The following is a 13,525-nucleotide window of genomic DNA, read 5'->3' as shown; positions in this document are numbered from 1 at the left end:
GGGGGGGGGGATGATTACCTAATAACAAGCAAATCCAGGACCTCCCATCATTTTAGTACCCCCATCCTGGGATGGAATCCCCTTGAGAAAGAAAGGCAGGCCATGCTCGTGTAGACAAGTCTCTATCCCCTGCTTTCATTTACCTCCCTCACTCTTGCCCCACAAAGCGTAATAACTTGTAACACACACACACAGCTAGGCTACATATTCTATTAGACAAACAATTTCACAGAGTACCAACCTCAAACAAATTTATTATCAGATCACAATGAAACAAGACAAAGCAAGGCCAGTTTTTCTTTGTGCCTAAGCACAATAAAAACAAGATCACCATGCAAAACACAAAAAAAAAAACAACCTCTCTCCCTCCTCTCTTGCCAAGTAATTCTGATCATTACCCGATCACAGAAATGCCCCTGCTTTCTGACAAAATCGAGTCTAGCAAAAGCCTTGCTGTCTTAGATTCTCTAAAGCCACATCACTAAGACCTAAATTCTATCATTGGCCCTTTAAGACACCCTACACTTCTCTATGATGTATATTTTCCTTTGCTGCAAAGAATAATGCATCCAAATCATTCAAAGGGAGGTTCCTGGTGGTCTTGGGGGGCATTGACCTCTGTGTGAAGAATACTTAGCATTCAGGAAGTTGTATTTGCCCTGATTCTGTGTCCTGGGAGTGTATAGAATAGTCAACACAATGGGTGAAACCCCCTTCTGTCACAAAACTTTGGTTCTCACAGGGAAAAAAGATGAGTAAATAAAATAATTACTCATGGAAGTTACACTGGAAGGTGGTAACTGCAAAGAGAAAAAAAAAAAAAGTGATTCATTTTAGATGGGAAGGACTTACTGATCCAAAAGCAAAAAGGAGGAAATGTGGAGGATGTTTCTGGGAATGCATGGGGGAGAGACTAGTGCAAATGTCCTGAGGTAAGAGCCTGCCCGCATGTTTGAGGAACATCTAAAATGCTTGGGAGTAAGTAAAGGTGAAAGGGTTTGTCAGTCCTTGTTGGGATCCTAACTTTCACTCTGTGTGATAAGGGAAATAATTATAGAGTTTGGAGGAAAAATGGTGTGGTCTGACTAGAGCCTCCTTCACTGAATTGCTCTGGTGCTGTATTGAGTCAAGAAAGAAAAGGAAAGAGCACCAGAAAGAAGTAAGCACCTGTAGGAAGTTCCTTGCAATAATCCAGAAAAAAGATAAAAATGATATCAGCCAGTTATTTAGAAGAACTTCCTAGAATGTTTAATAGTTACACTAAAGTACAGGAATGCTTATAGTAAATAAATAAAATTTATTAAATAAATAAGTAAATTAGTAAATAAATTAATCTTGCTAGTATTGTTTTAATTTTGGTGGTGACTCTAAACTTCTGTTCTCATACATCCAGCACAGTTTTTACTTTCATGTAAATGGTAATACGTACTTATATTTAAGATTGGAGGGGAAATATGCTAGGAATGCTTTTATAAACATAGTCTCTCTTAAGAGGCCCTCCCTGGTGGCACAAGGGGTTGAAGCATAGCACTATGAAATTATCTGCAGCCACTGCAGCATGGGTTTGATCCCCAACCAGGGAGGTGACCCACATGGCACGGCAGACCCCTCCTGTCTCCCCCACTGCTCCCCTCAGCACTGTACTTCCTCCATCTGCTTGTTCTGCTTCCCATCTGTCTCTAGTGCATCCTCTCACCATGTCTCCCCCCTGGCACTTTCAGCCTGTACCCCAGTTCTTGTATGTGTAAATAAATAAATCTTTAAAAATAAGCAAATAAACAAGCATACTCTCTCTTACTATATTAGTAAAAAGAACTAATTTTCCAAATGTACAGCTCTTCTTTTTTTTTTTTATTTTCTTAGGATTGGGATTTTGTTTCAACACTTTTTAGATGCCACACATCTGCCTTTAAATTCATAAGGTTTTCAAAAATTATCTCATGGTCATGACCGCTAACTGGGATCACCATGATCCCATCTTTTTTTTTTTTTTTTAAAGATTTATTTATTTTCACATATAGAACGGGGGTGCAGGCCAGAGGTGCAGGGCGGTGAGAGGCTTCACCAGAGACAGAGTGGGGAACAAAACAGGCAGATCGACGAAGTCCACTGCTGAGGGGAGCAGTGGGCTGGTCAGGAGAGGTCTGCAGCGCCATGTTGTCACCTTCGGGGCAGGCAGGGATCGAACTCATGCTGCAGTGGCTTTAGCTTCTTAGTGCTGTGCTTTAACCCACTGTGCCACCAGGGAGGGCCATGATCCCATTTTTTATTGGAAATTTAAAAAGCAGTGTTTTATTTCCAAACCCTAAAGAAAAGTACTAATTGATGTCTAATTTTGCCAAAATTTTAAAAAATGCATAAATATTTATCAGAATGGAAGACAGAACAGAATCACCCAGTTCAAAGCTGTAGCCTCAATTCTGTTAACCTGATTTCTAATAAAAATTTATCAGGGCAAGACCTATTAGTAGGTTTCCTCTTTTTGTTCCCCCAAGGATACTACTGCTTAGTCTGATCCTAACCATTGTCCTACTGACTCATAAATTCTTCTCTCTTGAAATATCAATATTTTGAATCTAGATCAAAATGCTCCAGCAGGAGACAGATATATTTGAATGGCTAGAGGTTTCCCCATTAAGTTTTTCCCAAACACTTTTCTTTAAAATATAGTATTATTGGTTTATAATACAATCTACTTTATGAGAAAAGCTCTGTAATGCCACATTCATCATGTGCTGAATCTTATTTTAATTGTATTTCATGTCATTTTCAAATAACCTTGGCATTCCTCTACTTAAACAAAATTTAGAATGATGTACTATCCTACCCTCATTTTCAAAACTGCTTCTCTTTCAGTCTCCCTAAAAATATGTTTGTTTTGTAAATGCATGAAAATTGCTGTTCAGTGTCACTGTACTAGTAGAAAATCCACTCTTCAGTGTGAGAGGCCATAAAGCAGGAATGTTTTGCGATTTAAGAAATGCAACATGAAAGAGAAAGAATTGTCTTTATATAGGAGTATATATTTAGTCTTTGTCAAAAAGTACTACTTTTCCTTTAGGATTTGAAATTTCTCACAGCCAAGATCAACAGCTTTCTTGGAAAAGCACACAAAGTCATAGGCTCACATTTTGAATAAAATGTTCCCTCTGTCAACCTGTTTTTAGCGAAACTCCTTAAAATAACATTGATTTAAATCTTAAGCTTTCTAATTAAAGTTTTCAAAATGTAAAGAAGTCTAGTGGTCTGTGAGATGTTACTTAAGTCCTTTCAGTAGCCACAGTCAAAATTATATCTTACCCCTTCCTCCAAAACATGACTCAAATCATTGACCAGAAAAGCTGGGATACCAGGCGGGGGAAGCAAGAGTTGGGGAGTTGGTACAGGAACCTCAGGCCTAAAAACCAGAATGACATATAAACAGGAGAGTTTGATCTGGGTTCTTCAGATCCTCATTTTGAATGTCAGGTGCAAGACTGGAAGAGATAGGCAGACAGTTGAAACACCAGAGAGTACAGACAGAATACATAATTTTGCTTCAGAATAAACATAGCTGAATTTCACATTCTGCCTCAGTCGTAACAGGAATCACTTGAAAACTGGGATTAGCCTGACCTTGCAAAGTCACCCACCATTCTGAATGAGCTTATGCAAGGTACGGAATCTAAGGAAGGTAAGATTTTCAGGTACTGACTCCAAATTGATTGCAATAAAGACAAAATAAAAGAACTACAGTACATTTCCAATTGAAATATAAGATTGAACAGTAATATCTGAATTACAAATGTAGATAACCTTTCACCTAGAAATTTTGATTCTAAGTTATTCATTGTGGCATTGTTTATAATGACCAAAATTGGAAACAAATGTTCACCTATAAGGGAGTGGTTAAATAAGCTGGGTCTTCCATAGGTTGGAATACTAATAGCTAAAACAAAGAATAAGGCTGGCTTTACAAATTGATGTGGCTATTCATTAGATATTATAATTATTCTTTAAATTATGTTATATATATATTATATAAGTACATATATTTACAATTTTTTTAAAGTAAGACATGTATAGAATGCTGCCATTGTTTTTCTGATAGGGGATATAAATGTAACTTGTATAGTGAGGAATTTCTCTGGAAGAAGACTCAAGAAATGGTTTCATTGCCTAAATCCAGGAAGGAGAACTGGGTGGTTGAGGGAGAGATGAGAGTAGGACTTGGATGATATTTCCTTAGGAGGCAGCTTCTGTTAAGATTTTGTACTATGTGCACACTTCAAAAACCATTACTTTAATTAAAAGATGAATAAAGTCCTTTGGGAACACAGACAATACCATTGATTCTAACTACGGAATCAGCATAACTTCTTAAAACAAGGTAGTATGTGAATTTGGTTTGATTTCAATGATTTTTTTTATAAAGTTACTTCAGGCAATGATGTCTTTCTGCAATCTGGCAAGAAAAAGTCCTTTTTTTCAAATATCATCAGCCGGAAGTTTAAGTGAGCACTCTATTCTGACATGTAGGTATTATGAACTCATTATGGGGTGGTTAATTATCTATGGGAACAATTATCTACAGTTAACAATGGTTAGCGACTTAGTAGATATGTAGTAGGAACATGGGCAGATAGGTTTGAAGAAATAATTCTTCTTAGGTACCTCAGAGGACAGTGTACAATGCCAGGATTTTATTTATTACAAGTGAGAAAACGGTGCTGTAGAGTAATTGACCTCCCTTGACTGTAAACAATACAAAACTCCAAAACAGCAAAAATATTTTCAGGAATTGGACATAAAAGAAATGATTGGTCTCTCTTTCTTTCATTACACTGTGTATTAGTTTTGGTGTTTTATCTAACCTAATTTGAAATAATTCAGGAAACCGGACTTTATTTTACTTCAGGGCATTTTTTTTTTTTTGTCTCAGATTTTCTTAAGCACTTCAATTCCACTGTATTTCATCAATTGTACCATTTTTAATGAAGATTAACTTCTATGTTTTCATTAGTCTTCCATGTTTATGACACTATATTTCTGCTTATTCCTGCTCATATTTTCCTCTTCGAGGTCCTTTATCAAATCTGATAGTTTTCTTTGAATTCTGTCCAACCACCCTGGTGTGTTTATAACACAAAATAAGAAAATCCACCCAATATAATAGAAGTCGATATGGCACAGAGATGAAAATCTTAATCTCCAGGATCTGTTACCATTATTGGCACACAAGTAAAAGTCCCAAATCTCACTTTTCAATTTTTTTTTATTAATTGCCTTTCTAATATATCATAATACTGTTTTTGGTGGTGGGAAGGAGTGATGAATAAAGATAGCATTTTATTTATCCAAACATAGTACTGGTACTTACTTGTTTCTCTGCATACCAGTGTCACCTTTTGGAAGTTATATGAATGGAACTTAAATTCTAATGTTTAAAATTTATGAATATGGGATGAAATCTTGTCCACCGCTATCTCCCCATTGTCTCTGGTGGAATTTTCTCACAGGAGAGATCTTTAATTCAGATAACAATTCCTCTGAACTGGATTGCTCTCTGAGCATCTCACCACCCTGGTCTGACCTGGTATTTGATTCATTCATGGCCTGAAACTGCAAAGCCCTTTTGCATTGTAACAAAGGTTTCCTACCAGAAACACCCCTGTCAACCTTTAGTAAGCTTTGCCGTACATTGTCAAGCCTATTGAAATTAAGTAATCACACACAAAAAAAGACCTTGTGAAATTGTATTTGCAAGTATTTTTCTTTATAGGTTTGAACCATGTATAATTAGCTACATAGATATCCCATATCTGCGCCCAAACACCAGGTTACCACTGCACGTAGACCTATGAATGATAAAGCTCTCATTCATTGCAATTGAATGTGCTAGTCAGCATGAGCTCTTCAAGATTTAACAATATGATGTAAATATATTTTAACAATATGATGTAACCAGAAGAAATCTTTTTGTTTAGGTACAAAAACAAACAAAAAAAAAACCAACTTTGGCGAAACACCAAATTGCAATAGCTAATATATATTTGTTTTTATGTATTTCAAAAGGATCACTGAAGAACTTCACTAATTTTATTGTTCTGTCTCAGGATATGAAAAATATGTTGCACTTGGATGTTAGTAAACAAATTGATTTTCTGCGTAAGCATAGTAACATACATATACCAAGCATACATGTGAAATGCATACTTATTTTATTTAGAGTCCTTATTCCTTAAAAAACACACTTTGTTCAAAACCATTCAGTGCATGCAGTCTAATAACACAAACTATATAACTTGAAAATGTTTGTCTAATTACACAAACCGCATTTCCCAATGTAACCTTAAGAGAATTTCCCAACACTACAAGGAAGTTGAGAAATGTTCCAATCACAGGCTCTGGGTCAGACTAAGGGTGAAATAAGGTCGTTTTGTACTGCCTATGACAAATATCCAACACTTCCAATGTAGGATAATAGCCCATTATTGAACCACCCAATAGACTGTATCTAAGAAGTAGAGGTCCTTGAAGAGTATGATTTGTTCTTTACAACTATACATGGGGTTTATTCATTTGGACCTATTGTGAAATTTGACCTACTTTTAAGTGAAAGTCTTCATGCTGTTATAGACCACAGGACATTGCTCCTAATAGAAATTCGCAGCATTTATAATTCTACAAAATGTAGAAAAATGTGAGGAATGTGCTAAACTAAGGCAACTCAGGTTTCAACAAGCAAGTTATTATAGATGACGATATAAGTATAATTTTAATAAATTTGCTAAGGTTTTTCCCAAGAGAGTATCAAGTTCACAAAAAAGAGTGTTACTATAAAATATGTTATATATTACAATTCTCATAAAGTTCATAAAGACTAGGAATACTGAATTTCCATAGATGAATTTTTTCATAAGTTATTTTTAAAGTATTTAAAAACTTTTCCATGTAATAATTTTTCAACTCCTTATTTGTGAATTTACTGAAACATTAAAAATCTATGAATACTTTCACAAGACATACTCTTTCTATTATCAAACTAAATTTTAAATTAGCTAAAGGCTGAAGTAAATTATGTTATGAAGCTTTCTGAGATATTTCTATATTAACATGAGCTGTATCACTAAAGTAAGTTTTTCAGTTAACAACAGTTTTAGATTAAATTTAGATTAAACAGTGTTTGATTACTTAGGAGTTGTTAGTGAAAGAATTAGTTATTGAGTCCTTCTGCCTAAACTATCTTATTCAACTCATAATAGTTCATACCTTTCAGTAACTTTGCCACATGTATCTACCTGTAGTTACAGCTTTTTTTTTCTCCATCATTAGGAAGTTTTTTGGATTTAAGATTTTTTTCTTCAATGGATAGCTAACAAACCTGCTTTGAAGAAAAACTTTTGATGCTATAATAAATTCAGTATTAAGTTACTGCAAAAGTGGTTTTTCTGAAAAACGATGCAGCTAGAGGAGAAATAAACTGCTGACAATTATCACAGAGAAAGTCATTATCAAATATACAGTTGAAATAGGCAAAGATTAACTGAAAAATTTTAACAAACTACAAATGTTATTTGTTAGGGTGCTAGGTTCATAAAAGCAAGCTCACATATTGAGAGGTACTATATTTAAAAATACACAAAGCTAGGCCAGAAAAGATATTGGTGTATTCTGAGGAGTGCAACAGAGCTCATTTTTTTTTTTTGAGCTCCCCTCAGAAAGCATATTTTTAAAAACAATTCTCAAATTTTTTCAGGGAACAAAAAGTATGGCTTACCTTTGTTTTTGTTTGCTGCTGGCCCTCCAGTCACCTGATACAAAGCAGAGGTTGGAGGCAAATGGTACCCTGAGGCAGTTCAGAGAAACATGTTATTACAGGGGCGACTCAAGCCCAAGTTCAACTGGAGGCTTGCATTAAGTCTCTTTATAACCAAGATCAGAGTCTCTTAAAAGCAGATTGGTGTAAGTGATGGCTGTTTTCTGAAAATACACGATCTAAATTCATTGACTTGAGGCTGGGAAAAGAAAACTTTGAGACATCAGTTGGAAATTTGGGGAGTAAAGAAAACTGTTGTTTAAGATTTCCAGATAAAAGAGGAGAATAAAAGGGATCGAGTGGATTATCCACTATAATGCATGGTACTTTCAAAATACACCTGAGTATACTATCTTTAATGATGATGAACTACCCAGTGTGGGGAGTTACATATCCTCTGGTGTAAATACAGTAATTTACTACTGCTAATGGTTCAGTAGTTAAAGTGAGCCTATGGACTTAATGTGTCATCTTCAGCACATGTCCTCAGAAAAAACCAGCAGCATAAACATGAAAACAAGAAAGGGTGACAAGAGCCAAAGGAAGAAACAACTGAAATATATATTGTTTTGATTTAAAAATCATATCAAAAATTATTTCAGGTCCTCTGTGGTGGCCCAATGGATTAGAGCACAGCACTGCAAGCTAGCTGCAGCTGCTTCAGTGCGAGTGCAACCCCAGCCCCGGAGGTGACCCACATGGCGCAGCAGACCTCTCCTGCCTCTCCCCCTGCTCCCCTCAGCAGTGTGCTTTGTCGATCTATCTGCCTGTTCTGCTCCCCACTCTGTCTCTGGTGAATCCTCTTGCCACCCCTGCACCTCTGATCTGTACTCAAGTTCTGCATGCATAAATACTTCAATCTTTAAAAAATTATATTAAAAAAGTAATTAAATGGGCCCTCCCTGGTGGCGCAGCGGGTTAAAGCACAGCACTGAGAATCTAAAGCCGTTTTCGCATGAGTTCTATTCCCGCCTGCCCTGGAGGTGACCACATGGCGAGGCAGACCTCTCCTGACCAGCCCGCTGCTCCCCTCAGCAGTGTACTCCGTCAATCTGCCTGTTCTGTTCCCCACTCTGTCTCTGGTGAAGCCTCTCACCGCCCCTGAACCTCTGGCCTGTATCCCAGTTCTGTATGCACAAATAAATAAATCTTTAAAAAAAAAAGTAATTAAAAAATAAAAATTATTCAGATGCATAAACTGTCTCTTATACCTTGGAGAAAAAAATCCTAAGAATAGAGATAGCAGACATAAAATTTGGAAGTACATAGGATGATGATCAGAGAAGTCAATTAAAAAAAAAAATGTCTCCAGTACAGCAGAATAGTCAAATCACTCATCTTCCCAGAGAATGTCCAGTAGAAAAGACATTACACCTCAGTACAATTACATATTGAGAAATCTTCCCAAGTAGGGTCCAGAGTTCAGCCTTGGGCCTAAGTTCGAAAGTATAGCTGAACAATATAATAAGTCTCTCCTGTGGGCATGGAAGGGATAAAAAAGGAAAGGTAGTTCAACCCCAGAGTGAGTTACACTCCATGATCATTTTCTCCTGACTTTGGTAATTGTGAGGGTTCCCACCAACCTGCCCATTTTCAACTCCATGCTCCTCATGAACACTTTTTGTAAACATACCTCAGCCCTTTACAGAACCTAGAGTCCATCCTCCATGCAACAGGATAATCCTCTTGAGTAAAGACAAACAAACAAGTAGGGGGAGAGGGGACACTGCCTTTTCAATCACTCTGGTTTTTCATGATTTTGAATGGATGACGAGGATCTCCAAATGTTTGATGCAGATCAACCATAGGAAACAGGGGCAATTCATAAACAGAATAGCAGATCCCAGGCAAAATGGAACAGAATAAAATGCCTTTGAGGGTACCCCCTGTTTGGCACAACGGTTAGGACACAGCACAGTAGGCTGGCCACAGCCGCTTCAGTGCGAGTTTGATCCCCAGCCCTAGAGGTGACCCACATGGCTCAGGAGACCTCTCCTGACCCCTTGCTGCCTGCCTCAGCAATGTACTTCATTGATCTGCCTGTTTGGCTCTTCTCTCTGCCTCTGGTAAATCCTCTCACCGCCCCTGTACTTCTGGCTTGTAATCCAATTCTGTATGCATAAATAAATCTTAAAAAAAAAAAAAAAGAAGAATCTAAGAAATAAGCCAGAAAGAAAAATACTGGATGGTTTCACTCATAGCAGGAGCATAAAGGGTGTGTGTGTGGGGGGGGGGGGGGGGAATTGGAATTAAAAAAAAAAAAAAAGAACAACTATATACCAGAGACATTTCATGGAGGTGGAGTGGGGAATGGGATCAAAAAGGGGAGGGATGAAGTGCACCGGATTATGCTAATGGCACACAGGTGAATTGGTGGTAGGAAGTTCCACGGGGATTGCAACTAAGATGGGAAAAGGCACAAAATAAACTAATAATAAAAGAAAAAACAACAACAAAAATCAAATTGATATTTCCAGAGAGATTCAAGACGCTATTGAAGCCACAAACTAAAAGAAAGCTACTAAGAAAAAGAAGCAACCATCACATACACACACACATACAAATGATTGCATGAATTTAAAATCTATGTCCAAATATGCTCAAGACTACACTAGTGTTCCCAACTAGTGTTCTAGAAGGAGAGATGAGCAATCTATAATAAGACAAAAAGACAAAGCAACACCAAGCACAGATCTAGAATGTCTAGAATGTCCTAATGGTGATTCTGTACATGAACTGAGAGAGCGGACAGGAAGCCTTTTGAAAAATAATGCAAGAAAGTTATCCCAAACTGAAGTGGAAGAGAAGATTAGAAGGCTTTGTAAAGAATACCTCCAATATAAAAATAAACAAAATACCATTAATTTACTAAGAACCAGAGATTATGATTATAACATACTTTCAGATGAAGTCATTCATTCCTTCTGATATAAAAATGAGTGATGGGAACAATTAAAACACTTGGAAAAAACAAGTCTCCGATCAAAAAGCTTATGTTCAAATAAAGGCTACTGTGATTTTTGAGTAATTAATAAGAGATAGGTGCCTGCAAAGTATCTGTGTTCAAGTAATTCAGAAGGGAATACATGGTTCTTTGGATTTCGAACGGGTACTCCTTCACATCATCTCGAAGGTATACTTCATTTACTAATGTAATTTGTAGTACTTATAAGCTATTGTAATTATTAATGATTCCCTTATTAAGATCTCTTAGGGAATTACCATAAGTGGAGAATTATCATAAGTAGAGAATTATCATGAGCATAGGATTAAAGTTCAAATTTTGATCTTTAAGAGAAAAAAAGGAGCTGTTTATTTTTAGCATTAGGCATACATGATTTCTTATTTTTTAATGGGATAGTTGATTATTATATTCGGAACCCCCAAAATTATGCAGGTCAAAAAGTTACAACAAAAAATTAATGTTTTTGTTTTCTATAATGTTTTTATCTGGCGTAGTTCTTTTCGTTTTTTACAAACCAAAATTAAGGTATCTGGTTATTAGAAATAAGGCAAATCCTCTGGTTTTCAGGTACCGTGGTGGTGGGTATGGTGTGATAACATACATCTGAAGAGATGTGACCTTATAACTCTTAGTCATATAGAATGTTGTAAACCAATACTACCTAAATAAATGTTAGTAAATAACAAGAATTTAAGTGAAATGAAATTTAACATTTTTATTTTTAAAAGTTAAATAATTCTGGACCCTCCCTGGTGGCGCAGCGGGTTAAAGCACTGCACTGAGAAGCTTAAGCCACTTCCGCATGAGTTCAATTCCCGCCTGCCCTGGAGGTGACCGCGTGGTGTGGCAGACCTCTCCTGACCCGCCCACTGCTCCCCTCAGCAGTATACTTCATAGATCTGCCTGTTCTGCTCCCCACTCTGTCTCTGGTGAATATTTTCTCCCTCCGCATCTCTGGCCTGTACCCCAGTTCTGTATGAATAAATAAATCCTTAAAAAAAAAAAGTTAAATAATTCCCCTCTAGGCAAAAGAATTGGGTTGTTTCCTGTTTTCTTCTATTTATTTTCTCTGTTTCCCTGTTTTCAGCCATCTGACTTAATTCTTATGCTCCTAGTTTTAGAGGCACTGTAAATTTTTTTTTTAATTTTTTTTTGAAGATTTATTTATTTGTGCATACAGAACTGGGGTACAGGCCAGAGGCTCAGGGGCGGTGAGAGGCTTCACCAGAGACTGAGTGGGGAGCAGAACAGGCAGATCCACGAAGTACACTGCTAAGGGGAGCAGCGGGCGGGTCAGGAGAGGTCTGCCACGCCATGTGATCACCTCCGGAACGGGCAGAATCGAACTCATGCGGAAGCGGCTTTAGATTCTCAGTGCTGCACCAGGGAGGGGCAAGAGGCACTGTAAATTTAAATCATCAATGACAGTGATAAGCACTCTGTCCTTGATATATTCACTGATGATTGGGTAAAATTGGTTACACCTCTCACTCTTTCCACATGATATTTTCTTCATCTTCAAAATGGTGATAATTTTTATTAATAATTTCATTTCTTGCCTTATTGGAATTTAGTGAATATCAAAATCCTGATGTAATACCCATTGAAAAACATCACTATAACAATAGAAGGAACCATTCCTTTTATTTTTCATGCTTAGGACCAATTATGGTAGTTGTAAAAATATTTCTTGTTTGGGCACAACAATCTAATTACTGTAATTGCACCCTTGGAAGAGCAGGATACCAACAAAATAAGGGGATTTAACAAATAGCCCTCAATTTAGCTTGTATATTTCACTGCCTCTTTAAGTTTCACTTCTCCCCTTAGTAAATGATGAATCAATCAAATTACAATATTTGGAAGGTGGCAGACAAGAAAATATCTACGTTAAAGAGAGAAATAACAGATGGGATACTATCATCTCTTTTGAAACTTTAAAAAAGAAGAAGATGCTCTGGATTATAAATAAGTCTGGTCAAGGGATACATGGATTTTTCAAATGACTTGCCATAGAGAACTGGAAGAAAATGAGCTGTTTAGAGGCACAGTGTGCTTTACTATTACCAACAACTATCAACTCAAAGACCTGTATAAATTTCAACTTGTAAAAGGGTAATAAGGGTGACGTTCTGATACAGGTGTTTGCTAACTGAATTTTTAGGAGTCCTAGTGACTTGGACTGAGACTGAATTCCTAGCACTCAGTTCAGATTCTCATTACTTTAACTTGGTGCCTTGAGATCACATGTACTATTTAGCAATTTCCAGTCTCTGCAGCTCAAACAGCTAGTACCTAACATATGATTTGTTTAGCTAACATTTTGTTGTGTGTTCTACACCCCATATGACCTTCTTTCAAGTTCTTTTTGATATGATTGGAGTCTCAAGGCCCCTGTAGTTACTCCCCTAATAGATCCTATGCAATGTTCCTATGCAATTTAAGTGTATTAAAAAGTTAATCATACACAGTATATCTTATTTGACCAACTTTCATCCAGAAATTTTTCAATGATTACAAAAATAAAAGGTGGGCCCTCCCTGGTGGCACACTGGATTACAGCAAAGCACTGCAAGCCAGCGCAGCCACTTCAATGAGAGTTGGATCTCCGACCCTACGGGTGACCCACATGGCCCACCTCTCCTGACCGGCTTGCTGTGCCCCTCAGCAGTGTACTTTATCGATCAGCCTGTTCTGTTTCCCACTCTGTCTCTGGTGAAGCCTCTCGCCACCCCTGCAAGCTCTGGTCTGTACCCCAGCTC

The 13,525-nt window shown here is 37.2% G+C and overlaps 1 protein-coding gene across 1 annotated transcript in view; it reads right to left on the bottom strand.

Annotated features, from left to right (window-relative positions):
* Window positions 1-7,784, bottom strand: part of LOC101619124 (hyaluronidase-4) — an 18,631-nt gene extending 10,847 nt beyond the window's left edge. The window contains exon 1 of the mRNA XM_004677174.1: window positions 7,760-7,784. The gene's annotated coding sequence lies outside the window, so the exon portion shown is untranslated. The remainder of the gene's footprint in view (window positions 1-7,759) is intronic.
* Between the last annotated feature and the right edge of the window lie 5,741 nt (window positions 7,785-13,525).

This window comes from Condylura cristata, unplaced genomic scaffold (assembly GCF_000260355.1).
Source record: "Condylura cristata isolate star-nosed mole 26May11 unplaced genomic scaffold, ConCri1.0 scaffold00005, whole genome shotgun sequence".
NCBI lineage: Eukaryota > Metazoa > Chordata > Mammalia > Eulipotyphla > Talpidae > Condylura > Condylura cristata.
The sequence above is the reverse complement of the archived record's forward strand: the minus strand, read 5'-3'. Positions and strand labels throughout refer to the sequence as shown.